We start from the raw sequence: 20,712 nt of genomic DNA on the forward strand, positions 1-20,712 counted from the left end.
CTTCCTCAGCAGGCATAACCTCCACCCGGGAGAGTGGGGACTTCAGCGGGAAGTCTTCCACATGATTGTAAACCGTTGGGAAAAACCAAAGGTGGACATGATGGCGTCCCGCCTGAACAAAAAACTAGACAAATATTGCGCCAGGTCAAGGGACCCTCAGGCAATAGCGGTGGACGCTCTGGTAACACTGTGGGTGTACCAGTCAGGGTATGTGTTCCCTCCTATGCATCTCATACCAAAAGTACTGAGAATCATAAGAAGGAGATGAGTAAGAACGATACTCGTGGTTCCGGATGGGTCAAGAAGGACTTGGTACCCGGAACTTCAAGAGATGCTCACGGAAGAACCGTGGCCTCTACCTTTAAGAAAGGACCTGCTCCAGCAGGGGCCTTGTCTGTTCCAAGACTTACCGCGGCTGCGTTTGACGGCATGGCAGTTGAACGCCGGATCCTGAAAGGGCATTCCAGATGAAGTCATCCCTACCCTGGTCGAAGCCAGGAAGGATGTAACCGCAAAACATTTTCACCGCATTTGGCGAAAATATGTTGCGTGGTGTGAGGCCAAGAAGGTCCTTACAGAGGAATTCCAACTGGGTCGTTTCCTACATTTCCTGAAAACAGGACTGTCTATGGGCCTAAAATTAGGGTCCATTAAGGTTCAAATTTCGACCCTGTCAAATTTCTTCCAGAAAGAACTGGCTTCAGTGCCTGAAGTTCAGACGTTTGTAAAAGGGGTACTGCATATACAGCCTCCTTTTGTGCCCCCAGTGGCACCTTGGGATCTCAATGTTGTTTTGAGTTTCCTAAAGTCACATTGGTTTGATCCACTCACCACTGTGGAATTAAAATATTTCACATGGAAGGTGAAGATTCTATTAGCCCTGGCTTCAGCCAGGCGTGTGTCAGAATGGGCGGCTTTATCATATAAAAGCCCTTACTTAATTTTTCATTCTGACAGGGCAGAATTGAGGACTCGTCCTCAAGTTCTCCTTAAGGTGTTTTCTGTTTTTCACATGAACCAACCTATTGTGGTACCTGCGGCTACTAGGGACTTGGAGGACTCCAAGTTACTTGACGTTGTCAGGGCCCTGAAAATATATGTTTCCAGGACGACTGGACAGAAAATCTGACTCGCTGTTTAGCCTGTATGCACCCAACAAGATGGGTGTTCCTGCTTCTAAGCAGACGATTGCTCGCTGGATTTGTAGTACAATTCAGCTTGCACATTCTGTGGCAGGCTTGCCACAGCCAAAATCAGTAAAAGCCCATTCCACAAGGAAGTGGGCTCATCTTGGGCGGCTGCCCGTGGGGTCTCGGCTTTACAACTTTGCCGAGCTGCTACTTGGTCAGGGGCACACCCTGACTGAGGAGGACCTGGAGTTCTCTCATTCGGTGCTGCAGAGTCATCCGCACTCTCCCGCCCGTTTGGGAGCTTTGGTATAATCCCCATGGTCCTGACGGAGTCCCCAGCATCCACTTAGGACGTTAGAGAAAATAAGAATTTACTTACCGATAATTCTATTTCTCGTAGTCCGTAGTGGATGCTGGGCGCCCATCCCAAGTGCGGATTGTCTGCAATACTTGTACATAGTTATTGTTACAAAAATCGGGTTATTCTTGTTGTGAGCCATCTTTTCAGAGGCTCCTTCGTTGTTATCATACTGTTAACTGGGTTCAGATCACAGGTTGTACGGTGTGATTGGTGTGGCTGGTATGAGTCTTACCCGGGATTCAATATCCTTCCTTATTATGCACGCTCGTCCGGGCACGGTATCCTAACTGAGGCTTGGAGGAGGGTCATGGGGGGAGGAGCCAGTGCACACCACCTGATCCTAAAGCTTTTATTATTGTGCCCTGTCTCCTGCGGAGCCGCTAAACCCCATGGTCCAGACGGAGTCCCCAGCATCCACTACGGACTACGAGAAATAGAATTATCGGTAAGTAAATTCTTATTATACTTTCTGCTACAGAGGAAAATAAATCCGTATATCTGAAGGAAAAGGGGTTATTGGAAGCCTTTCTTTTACAAGAAGCAAAACTTAAGACTGAATATATGAAAAATCAATATCATCGATGGGGTGGCAAATCTGGCCGACTTCTGGCCTTTATGGCAAAACAGCAAAAGAAAAAATGCTATATAACTAAATTACTAGACCAGGGTTCCGGAGTAACTGCCACTTCTCACCCAGACATACTAAACTTATTAGAGTCCTACTACACTGACCTGTATAAATCTAGTGAGCCCAATCAACAGACCATAGACGTCTTTCTAGAGAAAGTAGGGCTACATAAACTAACAACAGCACAGAGGGAAGGCCTTAATAGTCCAATTACAGAGCAGGAAATTCTTGTAGCCATTGATTCTCTGAAACCAAACAAAGCACCAGGCCCAGATGGTTTAAATGCAAATTATTACAAAATTTTAAAACCTGAAATGGTCCCAACACTTACCACTCTATTTCAGCAGATTTTTGATAATAAGGTTCCTTACCCATCGTTTAACGAAGCCATAACATTATTATTACCTAAACCAGGAAAAGATGCCTCTCTTATGGAATCTTACAGACCAATCGCATTGTTAAATCAAGATTACAAAATTCTAGCTAGAATATTATCTACCAGACTACAAAACTTAATGCCCTCTCTTCTAACTCCACACCAATTGGGCTTCACAACGGGTCGACACTCTGTCTTAGGGATTCGTCTGCTATAGCGGTATTAGCTTCTTCACCAGCAAACAAAGCTTCATCAACTATAATATTGAGTTTGGATACCGAGAAGGCCTTTGACAAAGTCATATGGGAATATCTGTTCAAAGTGCTAGACTGCAGAGGATTTGGAACTCTCTTTGTGGAGATGATTAATTATTTCTACTTAGAGCCCAGTACCAGATTGTTGATCAATGGCCTTCTCGGCAAGCCATTTCAGATGCAGCGAGGGACGCGCCAGGGGTGTCCATTATCACCTCTGCTGTTTAACCTAGCATTGGACCCTCTGTTACGCCATTTACAACATTGGCCAACCCTTCAGGGGGCAAAAATTGGTGACCAGGAATTAAAATTGCAAGCCTTTGCCGATGATTTAATACTTTTTGTCTCTAACCCCGAGGTAAGTTTGGACCCCTTGTTTAATACCTTCAACCATTTTGGCTCAATTTCGGGGTTTCAGATTAACCTATCCAAGTCGAAAGCAATGGCTTTAGGCAATCGTCCCTTCACTCCATCTAATCCCTTTGGAGGATTGCAGTGGACCTCTTCCCAGATACAATATTTGGGGATATACCTAACCAAAAATATCCATAATTTGTACTACGCAAACATAACTCCACTTATTGCAAAAATTGAAACAGAACTAGAGGGATGGCAACACCTACAGTTGTCGTATCTGGGAAGAGCCAATTTAATCAAATTCATCACTTTTCCAAAATTGCTATACCCACTGCAAGTTCTTCCACTCATACTTACTCTGTCTGATGAAAAAAAAATTGTGGAATTATTCCGAAAATTTATCTGGGCCAAGAAGAGGCCAAGAATTAGTCTAAAGATACTACAAAAGACTAGAGAAGAAGGTGGGATAAACTTCCCTAATGTTAAATTGTATAACCAAGCAGCCACCTGTAGATATATTAAGGACTGACTCCATGGAAGAGACCAATATGCAAATTATACACTTGAAAAGCAATTTCTTTCTAATCTAGACTTGACCTGTTTCTTACATTTACCCAAACATGAGATCCCTTCACATATACTAGACATGGTCAACATGGCACACAATACGCAATAAAGCTAAACTTCACACTTTATATTCTTTACATCTTCCCTTTTTTGGGTAACGTCAGCTTCCAACATGGCTTGGCGACACAACCATTTAGATCGTGGCATGAACAGGGATTGCATTCAATCAGACACCTTGCAAATTTGGAAACAAAAAAACCTCTTACTTATATACAAGCAAAATCTCGATATGATTTTTTGCCAGTGTGCAATTTGGCCTTCCTCCAGGTGCAGCATTATACTAGTAAAGTATTAAATTTTTTAAGCAAGGAGGACTGGTGTAATCCGCTGGATGACGCTTTTCTAAATGTGAGTTACTCCACAAAAGCCATATCTTACTTCTACAGAATATTAAGGCTGCCTTATCATACTGGCCAGTTTCAAACGGGCATCACAAAATGGCGAACACACTTTCCCAATTTGAAGGAAGAGGATATTTTGAAAAGTCTATTGTATTCTATAAAAACAATTTCAGCTACATCCTACAAGGACATGTTTTTTAAGATATTCTATAGAGGATACCTATCTCCCCACCGGTGTAACTTAATTGGTATGAGTACTACATCCGTTTGTCACAAATGTGCTTGCCCTGAAGCAACCTTATACCATTGTTTGTGGGAATGTCCCATAATTCAGCGTTTCTGGTTGGTGATAAGACAGTTTGCAATTAATCACCTGGTGACTTTTCTATTATTGACACCAGAGTGGGCAATCTTCGGTCTTTTACCAAACTCTCCAAAAATTTCAATCGGTTGCAAAAAATTGTTGCTGTTTGTCTCTTCGGTAGCCAGAAAATGCATACTGCAGCAATGGATTTCTCCCACGCCCCCTGTCCCTCACCATGTTTAAAGAAAAATTATTTCAATTGTTTAAACTTGAATGGACTGAAACCACACTTCATAAAGACTCCCAGATTGAGAACTTCTTTTCAGTGTGGGTAAGTTTTATAGACACCTTGCCCACTGAAACTAGAAGGCAAATACATAAATGTTTTCGGATGACCGTTTGGTATGAGACTAGATTGTTTATACAGGATCCACCAATTACTTTGAATTGAGACATGGCGAATGGCTCGGACGCGCATGGCTTTACCCCCTCCCCCCTTACTCTCCCTTCTTTACTCTCTCTCCCCCCTTTCCTTCTTTCTCTGTTTTCTCCAACTTTTATTAATCAGATGTTAAACTACTATCATCTATTGTATGCAGATGAGTCATAACAAAAATAACCAAGAGAATGTAATAGTAATTTTAATGATCATTAATGTCAGTACAGGTTGAGTATCCGAAATACGGAATATTCCGAAATACGGACTTTTTTGAGTGAGAGTGAGATAGTGAAACTTTTATTTTTTGATGGCTCAATGTACACAAACCTTGTTTAATGCACAAAGTTATACAAAATATTGGCTAAAATGACCTTCAGGCTGTGTGTATAAGGTGTATATGTAACATAAATACATTCTGTGCTTAGACTTGGGTCCCATCACCATGATATCTCATTATAGTATGCAATTATTCCAAACTACGGAAAAATCCAATATCCAAAATACCTCTGGTCCCAAGCATTTTGGATAAGGGATACTCAACCTGTAACATACTTTTACAATGTAAAATTCACTATGTATATCTATGTTGTTACATCAAGAGGCAGAAAATGTTAGAAAAAGTATGCAATGGACAACTATGTTCACACTTGTTGATGTTTCTTGTCAAATTTGCAATAAAAACATTTTTGAAAAAAAGAAAAGAAAATGTGCCCGGAGGAGCCGGTCACAGCTAGGGGAGCTCCATAGAAGTTGTTTTAGTTTTTTCTTTAGCATTCAGGCACAGGGAGACTGCTGGCCACAGCCTCCCTGCTTCTTGGGACTTAGGGGGAGAGCAGTGTACGCCCTGCGGGGTCTGAGCCACTATCTCCGCTGACAGGACACTGAGCTCCTGAGCAGATAGAACGTTCCCCACCACAGGGGATCGCTCACCCCAGCAGCGTGCTGTCACCCCCTTACAGAGCCAGAAGATCAGTGGCGAGTCAGTCACCAGCCCCCCTAGCAAGCGGGGAGCCGGTGTGAAGATGGCGGCAACAGGGTATAGAGCGCAGTACTAACTGCACTCCGGGGCTCAGCGGTACATAGTGCGGTGCTGTGAGGGGCTCCATGAGCTAGCGCCTACACCCTACACTGACCTGTCAGAGTCCCAGGATCGCTGCCGGCATGAATCCTCAGGCCAGTATAATCTCAGGAAGAGTGGGAAGACAGCACCTTTAAGGGGGCGGAGCTTCTTCTCAGAGCGGACCCAGCAGCGTTCAGCGCCATTTTCCTGCCTGCAGAAATGCTGTCAGTGAGAGCAGTCCCTCCATGACAACTCCAGCTATCTCTTACAGTATCAGGGGGTTGTAGAAGGGGGGGTATTCGAGGTTGTATACAGGCTGTGTAACCTATTAAGGTATACAGTCACCGCTGGTTGGGGTCTCCCTATAACTTGGAAGCGCTGTGTGTGGGTTGGCTCCAATCTCTGTGTCTCTCTTGCCATTCTTGGGGGTGACACTCTGTCCTCCCCTGTGTGTGTGTGTGTGTGTGTGTGTGTGTGTGTGTGTGTGTGTGTGTGTGTGTGTGGAGTGTCTGGTCTCCATTTAGCTATGTCCAGGGACTCTGTGTCATATGCTGCAGAGGATATGTCCTCTCAGGATGATCCCATTCCATGTAATCAGGATTGCACTGGTTTAGCACAGATGACCTGTATGGTTATCCTCTATCAAATCTATGATTTCTCAGATGTCTACTAGGGTTGCACAAAATGAATCTGCAACTCAGGTTTTACAGAGCTCTATGGCAGTCTGGCCCAGTTCTGTTACCTCAGTGCCCCCCCTGTAGGTTCCCACAAAAGTGCTCTTGCCCAGATTATGCAAGATGACACGGATACCGTTTCTGAGATGGCAGACGGTGATGGGGATGTGCTCAGGGGGGCCGCATCTCTTTCAAAAGGGGTGCAGTTGATGATAGAGGCCATTAGAGATGTGCTGAATATTGCAGATACAACACCTGAGCAGGTTGAGGAGGAATACTTCACTGACAGTAAGAAAGCCTCGCTAACCTTCCCTGCGTCCAAAGAATTAAATGCTATTTTTGAGAAAGCATGGGAAAACCCCGTGAAAAAATTCCAGATCCCTAGGAGGGTTCTGGTTGCTTTCCTCTTCCCTGAGGAGGATAGGAAAAAATGGGAAAACCCACTGATAGTGGACACGTATATATCCAGACTCTCGAAAAAGGTGGTTTTACCTGTTCCAGGATCTACCGCCTTAAAGGAGCCGGCTTATCCCAATATTGATACTACGCTCAAATCTATATACACGGCTTCAGGGGCGATTCTACGTCCCACTATTGCCTGTGCATGGATTTCCAAAGCTATAGTAAAGTGGTCAGGCACGTTACTTGACGATTTGGATACAATGGATAAAAGTGATGTTGAATTGTTTTTACGTAACATTCAGGATTCTGCAGGATTTATGGTGGAATCCATGAAAGACCTGGGTTCCATGGCTGCAAGGATATCTTCCATGTCTGTCTCAGCTCGTACAGGACTTTGGCTGCGCCAGTGGTCTGCCGACGCGGAATACAGGAGAGGTGTGGAGACCCCACCCTACACAGGTCAGGCTCTCTTTGGGGAAGCGTTGGATGCGTGGATCTCCATGGCTACAGCGGGTAAGTCACATTTCTCTGACGTCCTAGTGGATGCTGGGACTCCGTAAGGACCATGGGGAATAGCGGCTCCGCAGGAGACAGGGCACAAAATAAAAGCTTAAGGATCAGGTGGTGTGCACTGGCTCCTCCCCCTATGACCCTCCTCCAAGCCTCAGTTAGATTTTTGTGCCCGGCCGAGACAGGGCGGCACGAGAAGCAGGAGGGCAATGGCAGAAGCTGCAAGGATTCTTCGCTGGGCGGAAAATCATGTGATAGCACTGTCAGCAGTTTTCATTCCGGGAGTGGACAACTGGGAAGCAGACTTCCTCAGCAGACACGACCTTCACCCGGGAGAGTGGGGACTTCACCCAGAAGTCTTCCACCTGATTGTAAACCGTTGGGAAAAACCAAAGGTGGACATGATGGCGTCACGTCTAAACAAAAAACTGGACAGATATTGCGCCAGGTCAAGGGACCCTCAGGCAATAGCAGTGGACGCTCTGGTAACGCCGTGGGTGTACCAGTCAGTGTATGTGTTCCCTCCTCTGCCTCTCATACCAAAAGTACTGAGAATCATAAGAAGGAGGGGAGTAAGAACTATACTCGTGGTCCCGGATTGGCCAAGAAGGACTTGGTACCCGGAACTTCAAGAGATGCTCACGGACGAACCGTGGCCTCTACCTCTAAGAAAGGACCTGCTACTGCAGGGGCCTTGTCTGTTCCAAGACTTACCGCGGCTGCGTTTGACGGCATGGCGGTTGAACGCCGGATCCTGAGGGAAAAAGGCATTCCAGAAGAAGTCATTCCTACTCTGGTCAAAGCCAGGAAGGACGTAACCGCAAAACATTATCACCGCATTTGGCGTAAATATGTTGCGTGGTGTGAGGCCAAGAGGGCCCCTACAGAGGAATTTCAACTGGGTCGTTTCCTTCATTTCCTGCAAACAGGACTGTCTATGGGCCTAAAATTAGGGTCCATTAAGGTTCAAATTTCGGCCCTGTCGATTTTCTTCCAGAAAGAACTGGCTTCAGTACCTGAAGTTCAGACATTTGTAAAAGGGGTGCTGCACATACAGCCTCCTTTTGTGCCTCCAGTGGCACCTTGGGATCTCAACGTGGTGTTGAGTTTTCTAAAGTCACATTGGTTTGAACCACTTTCCACTGTGGACTTGAAATATCTCACATGGAAGGTGTCGATGCTGTTAGCCTTGGCTTCAGCCAGGCGTGTGTCAGAATTGGCGGCTTTATCATATAAAAGCCCTTACTTAATTTTTCATTCTGACAGGGTGGAATTGAGGACTCGTCCTCAATTTCTACCTAAGGTGGTTTCTGCATTTCACATGAACCAACCTATTGTGGTACCTGTGGCTACCAGGGACTTAGAGGACTCTAAGTTGCTTGACGTTGTCAGGGCCTTAAAAATATATGTTTCCAGGACGGCTGGAGTCAGAAAATCTGACTCGCTGTTTATCCTGTATGCACCCAACAAGCTGGGTGCCCCTGCTTCTAAGCAGACGATTGCTCGTTGGATTTGTAGTACAATTCAGCTTGCACATTCTGTGGCAGGCCTGCCACAGCCAAAATCAATAAAAGCCCATTCCACAAGGAAAGTGGGCTCATCTTGGGCGGCTGCCCGAGGGGTCTCGGCTTTACAACTTTGCCGAGCAGCTACTTGGTCAGGGGCAAACACGTTTGCTAAATTCTACAAATTTGATACCCTGGCTGAGGAGGACCTGGAGTTCTCTCATTCGGTGCTGCAGAGTCATCCGCACTCTCCCGCCCGTTTGGGAGCTTTGGTATAATCCCCATGGTCCTTACGGAGTCCCAGCATCCACTAGGACGTCAGAGAAAATAAGATTTTACTTACCGATAAATCTATTTCTCGTAGTCCGTAGTGGATGCTGGGCGCCCATCCCTAGTGCGGATTGTCTGCAATACTTGTATATAGTTATTGTTACAAAAATTCGGGTTATTATTGTTGTGAGCCATCTTTTTAGAGGCTCCCTTGCGTTTATCATACTGTTAACTGGGTTCAGATCACAAGTTGTACGGTGTGATTGGTGTGGCTGGTATGAGTCTTACCCGGGATTCAATATCCTTCCTTATTATGTACGCTCGTCCGGGCACAGTATCCTAACTGAGGCTTGGAGGAGGGTCATAGGGGGAGGAGCCAGTGCACACCACCTGATCCTTAAGCTTTTATTTTGTGCCCTGTCTCCTGCGGAGCCGCTATTCCCCATGGTCCTTACGGAGTCCCAGCATCCACTACGGACTACGAGAAATAGATTTATCGGTAAGTAAAATCTTATTTTTCTTCCCTCAGCTGCACCTGCTACGAAGAAACCTTTTTCTTTAGCTGCATCACATTCCTTTCTGGTTGCTAAAACAAGAAAGGCCAAACCGTCCAACACCTTCTGTGACAGGACGGTCCGATACGAAAGCACTCGCCGCTTTTGCGTCCCGTCTCCTGCGCACAGAATGGAGGGTCAGGTCACACGAGGCCTGACCATATAGGGGATTCCCGCTTACCGTCAGTAACCGCCTGTTACTGACTCCACCCACTGCGCTGTGGGCGGGTTTATGCTGCCACCACCAAACTCCTAACCTGCCGTGGCGTTTGGAACCACGGTTCTGCTCTGTATGTGCCGACGCACTGCCTTACCACACCTGTGTGGTGTTGACGAATCCCCACTAGCCACTTGCTAGGCCTCTACCGGTAGCTGGCGGAAGGCGGAACTTGGAGACGTTAGGTGCTTCCCTGGACAGCCGGAGGACGGGGCTATGTTTGGCATAACCCTGTAGGTCACAAGATGAAGCAATCTTCTTGAGGCAGATGATATGTTTATTTGCTCAATAATAGCCTTAAAAAATACTCTTCCCTATTGCTAGGGGCAACAGCATACAGCAAGATGTTCCAGCAGAATAAAGATGGTACAACTACCATACGGAGGCACGCAGGTCTCCTTTTTATGTAAATTTTCCACACAGTACCACAGGGGGGTAAGCCCTCCCTGTCTTCTCCAACCAATCCGGTTATCGCACAAAATATAAATTAATTACATTTTACAAGGATATACAGTAAGTGCAAAAAAGCTATTTCCTTTTTCCTGCCACACACAGACAAAGTTTTGTATAATTTAAACTCCAATTCCTACCACCTGGGAGGTTACACGTCACCATTGATACATTTAACACATAGCTTTAAATACGGTTTGTATTGGATTTACCAAACAAATATTCTTCCTTCCTGCATCTGCCATTCAGGATTCGTATATCAATTAAATCAGCTACATGAAACAAACAGGTTCCAAGCCCATAGACTTTATCTATGGGATAAGGAGATCCCACGTGATTAGCATATTTCTCTAAGGTACTTACACATCAAAAGGTATTGTCCTTCACACCTCTCTGCTAGGACAGGCCCATTAGCATGCCACTTCCTACTGACAGGAGATGATTATTCAGACATCTATAGTAAGTGCATTTTTCCATTAAAATACAGGTGACCACATCTTAAATATAAATACATTTAAACATGCATTCCTGCAATTGTGCACAGAGCACTACATATGACATGTTAAGACACATCATTAAACATATTTTTAAACCGTTAGGTGCCGCGGTCCGCGGCGCCGCTCGTTCTCCTCCCTTCCTGCCGGCCCGGCGCCTAGCAACGCCAGGACGCCGTGCGCGCTGAGCCGCCGGGTCCCTGGCAACGCCAGGACGCCGTGCGCGCTGAGCCACCGGGTCCCTGGCAACGCTGGGACGCCGTGCGCGCGTAGCCGCCGGACCCTTAGCAACGGGGACGCCACAGATGAACCGCGTTCCCCGTTGCTTCATATCAATCAATACACCTGTTAGCTCTGGTCGTGCAGCAGGGCAGCTGCACAACATTACTAATTAAGCTTCGCTGCAGCTATTGGAGGGCTCCCTGTTATATTCTCCCTCACTACCTGGCACAGACGCCGGTGATAGCTTCCTGTATGCTGTTCCTGCCTTGTAATGTCTGTTCCTGGTCAGCTGTATCTGGTCGATCCTGCTCCCTGTGCTCCTGAGTCCTGGAGTTCTGAAGCCGGTCCTGGGAGTCCTTCCTGTTCAAGTAAACCTGTTGCAGTCATCTGGGGGTTCTCGTTTGTTGGGGTTCTCTCCCGGTTTCGTGAGTAGCGGCTTCTGCCGCGTGTTGCGGCCTAGGCCGCTTAGTCCTTTTGGTACTTTTTGTATTGGTGGTTTTTGCAGAGGTTTCCGCTTTTCACTGTCCTCCCCGAAACTCGGCGGTGCCGTGTGGGGGAGTGGACAGTGATATCTTTTGTTGTTCTTTTCCTTTGGCGGCGTGCCGCACATATATTTAGTTTTAGGGTAGTTAGTAGCCCCTAGCTTCTGTTTGCTTCAGTTAGAGGTCCCCTTGTTATTATCCTGTCTCGGTTCACGCTTTGTCTCACTCTAAGACCTGGGGGCATCAGAGTTGGGCGGACCTAATCTGCCCTTCAAACGCGGCTGCCGTGGGCCCAAGAAACCATAGTCACTCAGGTGTGAACTGACCACACGGGTAAAACAACGGAGGTAGGGTGCTAGGGGCTATTCCCGTTCCCTCCCTATTTCAGCGTCACGTCCTGGTGCTCTGGACTCACTTCGCAACATCTTTCTAGTTCTGAGCATCAGGAACGTAACATAAACAGTCTGTGCCCAGCGCCGTAAGTACATTTGACAGTGATGCCAAGCGCCTATTGTCCGCAACATGGCGCCGGGCTCTAGGGGTTAACCCCTTCAGTGCTGCAGCGACCATTGTCCACGTGGGCTGGGGTCTCTCCGGCCACACCTTCTTTAGAGGAGGTCGACCAAAATCCAAGAAACCTGCTGCAGCGGGTTCCCAGGAACAGAAGCCTGCTTCAGGTACGCCAAAGTCCTCAGCATGACGGTGGACCGTGCGGCCTGGAGGTAGGGCCGGTGGGGGCGAGACTCAGACATTTCAGTCACGTCTGGGTGTCGTCCGACCTGGATCCCTGGGTACAAGATATTGTGTCCCAGGGGTACCGGCTGGAATTTCAAAGTCTCCCTCCTCACCGGTTCTTCAAATCAGGCTTGCCAGCTTTGCCAGCAGACAGGGCTATCCTACAGGGAGCCATCCAGAAGCTGGTGGAGGCACAGGTTATTGTACCAGTTCCTCCCCAGATGCAAAACAAGGGTTACTATTCGAACCTTTTCGTGGTACCGAAACCGGATGGTTCTGTCAGGCCCATTCTGAATTTAAAATCACTAAACCCCTTTCTGAGGGAGTTAAAGTTAAAAATGGAGTCTCTAAGGGCGGTGATATCAGCTCTGGAGGAAGGGGAATTCCTGGTATCCCTGGATATCAAGGATGCGTACCTCCACATTCCGATTTGGCCGCCGCATCAAGCTTATCTACGATTCGCACTGTTGGACTGTCATTTTCAATTCCAGGCCCTGCCATTCGGCCTCTCCACAGCACCGAGGGTATTCACCAAGGTGATGGTGGAAATTATGGTTCTCCGCAGACAGGGGGTGAACATAATTCCATATCTGGACGATCTGCTGATAAAAGCATCGTCCAAGGAGAAGCTGTTACAGTCCATAGCTCTCACGACCCAGCTTCTCAGGGAACGTGATTGGATCCTGAATCTTCCAAAATCACATTTGGAACCAACCAGGAGGTTGTCCTTTCTGGGAATGATCCTCGACACGGAAGTGCAGAGGGTGTTTCTTTCAGAGGAAAAAGCGTTGATGATACAAACAATGGTCCAGGATGTCCTGAAGCCAGCCCGGGTGTCGGTTCATCAGTGAATTCGCCTTCTGGGGAAGATGGTGGCCTCTTACGAGGCTTTGCAGTATGGGAGATTTCATGCTCGGTCCTTCCAACTGGATCTCCTGGACAAATGGTCGGGATCTCATCTACACATGCACCAGAGAATACGTCTGTCGCCAAAGGCCAGGATCTCACTCCTCTGGTGGCTGCAATTACCTCACCTTCTGGAGGGCCGCAGGTTCGGGATTCAGCACTGGATCCTACTAACCACGGATGCAAGTCTTCGGGGCTGGGGCGCAGTCACTCAAGGGGAAACCTTCCAAGGAAGGTGGTCAAGTCTGGAAGCTGGCCTGCCGATAAACATTCTTTTATTAAGAGCTGTCTACAACGGTCTTCTCCAAGCGGCCCATCTTCTGATAAATCGGGCCATTCAAGTGCAGTCGGACAATGTAACGACAGTGACTTACATAAACCGACAGGGCGGAACGAAGAGCAGAGCTGCAATGTCAGAGGTAGCAAGAATCATCCACTTCATTCCGGGAGTAGACAACTGGGAAGCGGACTTTCTCAGCAGACACGATCTCCATTCAGGAGAGTGAGGTCTCCATCCGGAGGTGTTCGAGGAGGTAACAGATATGTGGGACGTACCCAAAATAGACATGATGGCCTCTCGTCTCAAAAAGAAGCTTTGGCGATATTGTTCCAGGTCGAGGGACCCACAAGCAGTGGCAGTGGACGCCCTAGTGACTCCGTGGGTGTTCCAGTCGGTGTACGTGTTTCCTCCACTTCCACTCATTCCAAGAGTTCTAAAACTCATAAGGAGAACAAGAGTTCAGGCAATCCTCATTGCTCTGGAATGGCCAAGAAGGGCTTGGTATGCAGGTCTTCTGGATCTACTGCTAGAAGAGCCGAGGCCTCTTCCTCTTCGTGAGGACCTGCTGCTGCAGGGGCCGTTAGCTTATCAAGACTTACCGCGGCTACGTTTGACGGCATGGAGGTTGAACGCCAGATATTAGCTCGGAAGGGCATTCCGAACAAGGTTATTCCTACCCTGATACAGGCTAGGAAAGGAGTAACGTCAAAGCATTACCATCGCATTTGGAAAATGTATGTGTCTTGGTGTGAATCCAAGAAGTTTTCTACGGTGGTGTTTAAACTTGGACAATTTTTCCTCTTCCTCCAAGCAGGTGTGGATATGGGCCTGAGAGTAGGTTCTGTAAAGGTCCAGATTTCGGCCCTATCCATTTTCTTCCAGAAACAGTTGGCTGCCCTCCCTGAGGCTCAGACCTTTTTGAAGTGAGTTCTGCACATCCAACCTCCCTTTGTGCCGCCTATTGCGCCCTAGGATCTTAACGTGGTGTTGCAGTTTCTCCAGTCGGACTGGTTGGAGCCTCTACAAGAGGTTGAGGTCAAGTTTCTCACGTGGAAGGCTGTCACTTTGTTGGCCTTGGCTTCTGCTAGACGTGTGTTGGAGTTGGGGCATTGTCATGTAAAAGCCCATACTTGATCTCCCATGAAGATAGAGCTGAGATCCAGACACGTCCGCAGTTCCTTCCGAAGGTTGTGTCGGCATTTCATCTCAACCAACCTATTGTGGTGCCAGTTGCTACTGACTCCTCAGTTTCATCAAAGTCCTTGGATGTTGTAAGGGCTCTGAAAATCTATGTGAAGAGGACTGCTCATCACAGAAAATCGGACTCTCTGTTTGTCCTGTGTGATCTCAAGAAACTTGGATGTCCTGCTTCTAAGCGGACGATTTCTCGCTGGATCAGGTTCACTATCCAGCATGCGTATTCTACGGCAGGATTGCCGTGTCCTACGTCTGTTAAGGCCCACTCTACTCGTAAGGTACCCCTTGTTAAGGCTGCCCGGGGTGTCTCTGCTTTACAGCTTTGCCGAGCGAGTACTTGGTCTGGGTCGAATACGGTGGGTCATTCCGAGATGATCGTTAGCACAGCTACGATCATTCACACTGATATGCGGGGGGACGCCCAGCACAGGGCTAGGAATTTAATTACCTACCGGTAAATCCTTTTCTCATAGTCCATAGAGGATGCTGGGCGTCCGCCCAGCGCTTCGTGATCCTGCAGTGGTTACTTAGTTATGTACTGCATTGTTACTTGGTAAGTAATATTGGCCCTCATTCCGAGTTGATCGCAAAGTTTTTCGGACGCACAACATATTCGCAAAGTTGCGTTAATTTAGTAAATTTGCGAACCTCCGCCCTCAACGTATTTTTGCAAATTCGCACGCAGTATTACACAAAGTGGGCGTACGCCAAATGACATCGCAGTAATGCGAAACCATCGCAGCATTGCGAAATCATCGCAATAACACATACTTAATCGTAAAAATACTAAGTTTGAGTATATTTACAAAGTTTTGCGTAAAAATGCACACTTTTAAGGTAAAACGCACAAAAATGTTTGTTTGGCCTATTAAGTGCAATGACACCTTTCCTTTTAAAGACCACAAGCCCTTTTCAATTACGAACCCAATTAGTGTAATGATTGATAATGTTCCAAAACAATTAAGTCTGAGAATAAAAAAAAAATAACACTTTGTTGCCATAATTGGCCATCAACATGTCAAAGTGTAATTTTTTTTTTTTTTTATTTCACTTTTTTAATTTTTAAAGGTGTTGTTTGTGAATGAAGGTGTTTACATGTTTCTTAACACAATAATCTCCTTTTTTTTTTGGTAAAAATGTAACGTTAGATGTGTGTAATTTTTTGTACAAAACAAATTCTGCCTGCCAATCTGCTGATCCTTTTTTGCATTAATAAACACAACACCCGGTTAACTTTAATCAACTTTTTTATTTTTGTATTTGTTAATTTTTTTTTTTTTTTAAAAGCAAAGAATAAAAGTCATGCAAATTTTTGCAAATGGTCCACACAATCCATCATTCCTTGCAGGTGTTGGCGCATGGTGTCAAGTATCCCTGAAAAACTTGTGGGATCTCCAACTGCAACATCTGAAATTAAGATGCAACACAAACATTAATAACTTAATTACATTACTTATTAGCCAAGCAAGGCGCAAAGCACACTTAAATGCTGGCATGTCCAAACTGCTGGACTCCAGCTGTTGTGAAACTACATATACCAGCATGCCTTTACACAGTTTTGTGGTCAGGGAATGGCAAAGCTGTGTCAGGGCATGCTGGGATGTGTAGTTTCTCAACAGTTGGAGTGCCGCAGTTTGGACAGGCCTGCTTTAATGTCAAAGTTACTACATCCTGCCTGTTTTATGGTACAATCATTAGCAGAACACACAAGCCTGCTCAGCCTTTTAATCAGATTTTAAAGTGTTCCAGACCATGTGTTACATTTACTACTATGTGAGTTATATTTAAGATGGAACGTTGCCCATAGCAATCAAGCAAAAATATGATTATTATATTGTAGAAGTGGATCCCAATTTTTTAAGTATAATCTTATTGGTTGCTATGTCCGACATCCCATGTTAAAGATAACTACCATCTTCGTCAATGTGACACCATGTTGGCATTCATTCCCATTTGTTGTTTTATTTGTTTTTTATTTTTAGTGGGTTGGTCCTGCATCATCACACTGCATATCCACATCTTCAGAAGGCCAACATATCATAGCATTCCCACACTCCATGAAAGCTGCCCTTACTAAATAAGTGCAAACATGTTTGACTCGAACACTTATTAATTTTGAGAATGTAACTTTCACACAAAAAAACAGTGTGTCATTAGGCTGCATAACAAAGTGAAGCATGTGATTTTTAAGTGTAAATATTCAGACTACACAGGCCCAAGTGTAAAAGGCAAACATACTAAACTCCACTCAGGTCTAACTGTTTCCCAGAAAAAGTAACACATATAAACCCTGTTCTCCTGGCAACCCTGGCTACCTAATGAGTGTCAACCTAGAGTGGACACACAAAACATTGCACACATACACACTGTACATATAATGACACTCACAAATATGTAAAGGCAACATGTACACCATGATGAAATGTTAAAATATTTTTCCAGGGTCCAAGAATTCAAACAGTACAACACTGCATGTTTTGGCATTGTAAGTGTAAGTGGGTAATCTTATTGTATAAAATTTAAATAAACTTACTTTCCTCGGAAACATCCAGACTCCCGGAATGTTCTGCAGGGGCTTCCTCTGCCCATTCACTTGGTGGGGATGTTGCCTGGATGGGGGAAGGCGGCTGGATGGGGGAAGGATGAGGGATTGGGGAAGGAGGAGGGATTGGGGAAGGAGGAGGGATTGGGGCAGGAGGCTGGATGGGGGAAGGAGGCTGGATTAGTGCCGCAATTTCAGAGGGGGGGTCTGATTGAGAGGGCGAGGGGGGCGGAGAGAAATTTAAAGCAATAGAGGGTGAGGGGGGTTCAGATGGGGATGTCGAAGTGGAAGGAGAAGGGGTATGGGAAGGAGGAGAAGGGGTCCCAGAAAGAGATGGCGAGGTGTGGTGAGAAGGGGAATGGAAAGTGGAGTGGGCCAGGGAAGCTGAGGGGGACTGGGAAGCTGAGGGGGACTGTGAAGATGAGGGGGACTGGAAAGCTGAGGGGGAGTGTGAAGGGGAGGGGGAGTGAGAAGGGGAGGGGGAGTGAGAAGGGGAGGGGGAGTGAGAAGGGGAGGGGGAGTGAGAAGGGGAGGGGGAGTGGGAAGGGGAAGGGGGTGGGGAGTTGTGCCGTTGTTGTTGTCCTAGAATGAAAATATTGTCCACATTTTTTAATCATGCAAAATTACATAGTATTGATTTTTAAATATAAATGTTATGTTACATGTTTTTTTTTTTTTAATTTAAAATAGAAAATCAAACATGTTAAGATCCTCTTCATGTTGGCCATAGCAAACAAAATGAAGCCAAACTTTAACTTTGAAGCTCATTCCTTAATCTAGTCCATTGAGTCATAGTGATTTGTCTAGGCAACATCACCAGATTACTATTCAAGGGCCCTTATTATATAGCCAGCACTTATCAAGTATTTTGGACCAGTTTCCTGGCTGCTTCTTATTTCTTGGAAACATGCACTTGTTTCGTGTCACTTTACTACAGTCAGTACTGTTTCCCCTAACCACACACACTGACCTAATTTCCTAAAAAGGAGACTGAAGGTTGCAATTAGCCTACCACTTACTGTAAAATGTAGGTAATTCAAAGGGGATTACAGCTGGAATGTAGTTTGCAATTGTCCAAAAGCATGTGCTCTGCAGGGGTTGCATATATAACATGTGCAGAGAGAGTTAGATTTGGTGGACTTTTTCAATTATGGCCATGGAAAATACAGGCTGTTTAATTTTAACACAGCAAATTATTGAGATGCTTTAACACACCCCACCCAAATCTGACTCACTCTGCACATGTTACATATGCTTCCCCTGCAGTGCACATGGTTTTGCACAATGGTTTACAAAAAACCTTTTGCTAAAAATTGGGAAGATGAAGCATTATCACATTTTAAGCTAAAAATCTTATGTAATGTAACTTACTTCGGGTATGGAGAGCACGGATTTGCTGGCGGATCTCCGCCAACAAATCTGGAGTCCGCCTGCGGAGATCACTCCATCGCCTCTCGAGCTGGATGATTGTCCGCCTGCTGCGGACGCGAGTCCGCAGCAGGCGGCGGACCTCCGCGTAGGCCTCGCGCTTCACCCGATTGGGGATGAAGCGCCCAACGCGGCCTACGCGGCGGTCCATCACCGCTACCAGCACGCGGAGCTCCCGCCTGGAGAACGGTGCTGCACGCATCATGGCAATGGCGTTTTCCTTATTTGGGCATATATTTATAGTGTCTGTTAGCATGTGATTGGCCAAAAATATGTCATTTCTAATAACTTTATTGATCTTTGCAATGCTGTGAAGAGCAGAGTGTTATTTTGCACGAGCGGAAATTCGCATTAGCATAAGCAAAAATGTTTGTTAGAAACTATTAGAATAAACACACAGAGACACAGACTTTACTGAAAATTACTAAACATATCTGTGTACTCACCACAGGTCGTGTGATCATTCAGCTGGACAGTCACAAAGTGTCAAACATTGAGGATCATTTGTTTGTGTGTTTGTTTACATAATCAGTATTTGAGGATATAAAATAAATAAGGACACTATTTATTATCATTACAGTATTTAAATTATTACATAAACATTGTCAGCTTAACGTGTTTTTGTTTTTTGTGTTTAAAAAGAAAAAACCATTCAAACACAACAACAGCATTACCCAATCACTTTACAAGAACATACTAAATGCAATCATGTTTAAAAATACATAAGCATACTGGGTTGTATTATTTGTGCAAATATAAATGTTAAAAACACTATACCTGAAATGTTCTGCTACAATTCTTGCCCTCACTTGGCTCCCCCTCCGTGTCACACTCCCCCCACCGAAGCGTGGCACAACCCCTGGCTCCTCATCAGGCAATTCCTCTGCCTGAGGAAGCTCGACACTACTCCTTACCGCGATATTATGGAGTATTGCGCACAGGACCACTATTTTACTTGCCATCTCCGGCGAATACATGATGTCGCCACCCGTGCGGTGGAGCACACGAAAGCGCCCTTTCAGGACACCAATTGTGCGCTCCACCAGCTGCCTAGTGGCAGTAAGCGCGGAGTTAAATGCCATCTGTGGTCCTGGCCTGGGATTACGGTAAGGAGTCATGAGCCAGGGGGTGCAAGGATATCCACGGTCTCCTGTTGGAATAAAAGCAAAATTTTAGTTCACAATTTTCATATATTTTTGTAAGTTTGTAACTAAAATATTTGAGCAACAACTCACCCAATAACCACATGTCTGGTCGTTGACTTGATCTTAATCTCTGCCATATCCCTGATTGTCTAATGACATACGCATCATGGGAACTTCCTGTAAACTTTGCGTTCAGGGAAAGGATCTGGAGGGATGGCCCACAAACAACCATTACATTCAGAGAATGAAACAGTTTCCTGTTTCTATAAATTTCTTCATTATGTCTTGGTGGCTGAATAGCAACATGTGTGCCATCCACAACCCCAATAACATGTGGGAAGCGACTACCACCTTCCGCAAATTGCCGCTTCACCACATCTAGGGCACCAACATCCAAAGGCATAGCAATAAATTGCTTAACACGCTTGATGAAAGCCTGGCAGACACGTCGCAGGACCTTACTGAACTGGCCCTGCGACATGCCAACCAGGTCTCCAACAACATGCTGGAATGATCCTGTGGCCAAAAAATGTAACACTGCAAGGAATTGTGTCAATGGTGGTATTGCTGTAGGATACCGAATTTCAGACTCCAGATCACTCTCTATTATGGAGAGAGTGTCTAGGATTAGATGTGGTGGCAGCCGGTATCTACGCACCACCACATCATCTGGCATCCCAAAAAGTATGACACGGGTTCTGAAAATTGGTGGCCTAGCACGCCTCCGTTGCCTTGGTTGATGAGGAGCCGGCTGTGGTTGTGGGGCTGGCGGTTGGGGTGGGAGTGCTGGCGTGGGTTGGGGAGGTAGGGCTTCTGCCGCAA

General features: G+C 46.0%; 1 protein-coding gene and 1 long non-coding RNA gene across 4 annotated transcripts in view; one reads left to right on the plus strand and one right to left on the minus strand.

Annotated features, from left to right (window-relative positions):
- Positions 1–20,712, plus strand: part of LOC134928690 (uncharacterized) — a 534,742-nt gene that overhangs the window by 142,567 nt on the left and 371,463 nt on the right. The gene's annotated exons all lie outside the window — the stretch shown is intronic.
- LOC134929534 (uncharacterized) lies at positions 16,096–20,094 on the minus strand. The gene is made up of 3 exons (XR_010178618.1): positions 19,192–20,094; positions 17,309–17,899; positions 16,096–16,182 (listed from the first exon to the last, which is right to left on the minus strand). It is a non-coding gene; the product is annotated as an uncharacterized LOC134929534 (long non-coding RNA).

Source organism: Pseudophryne corroboree, chromosome 5 (genome assembly GCF_028390025.1).
Source record: "Pseudophryne corroboree isolate aPseCor3 chromosome 5, aPseCor3.hap2, whole genome shotgun sequence".
NCBI lineage: Eukaryota > Metazoa > Chordata > Amphibia > Anura > Myobatrachidae > Pseudophryne > Pseudophryne corroboree.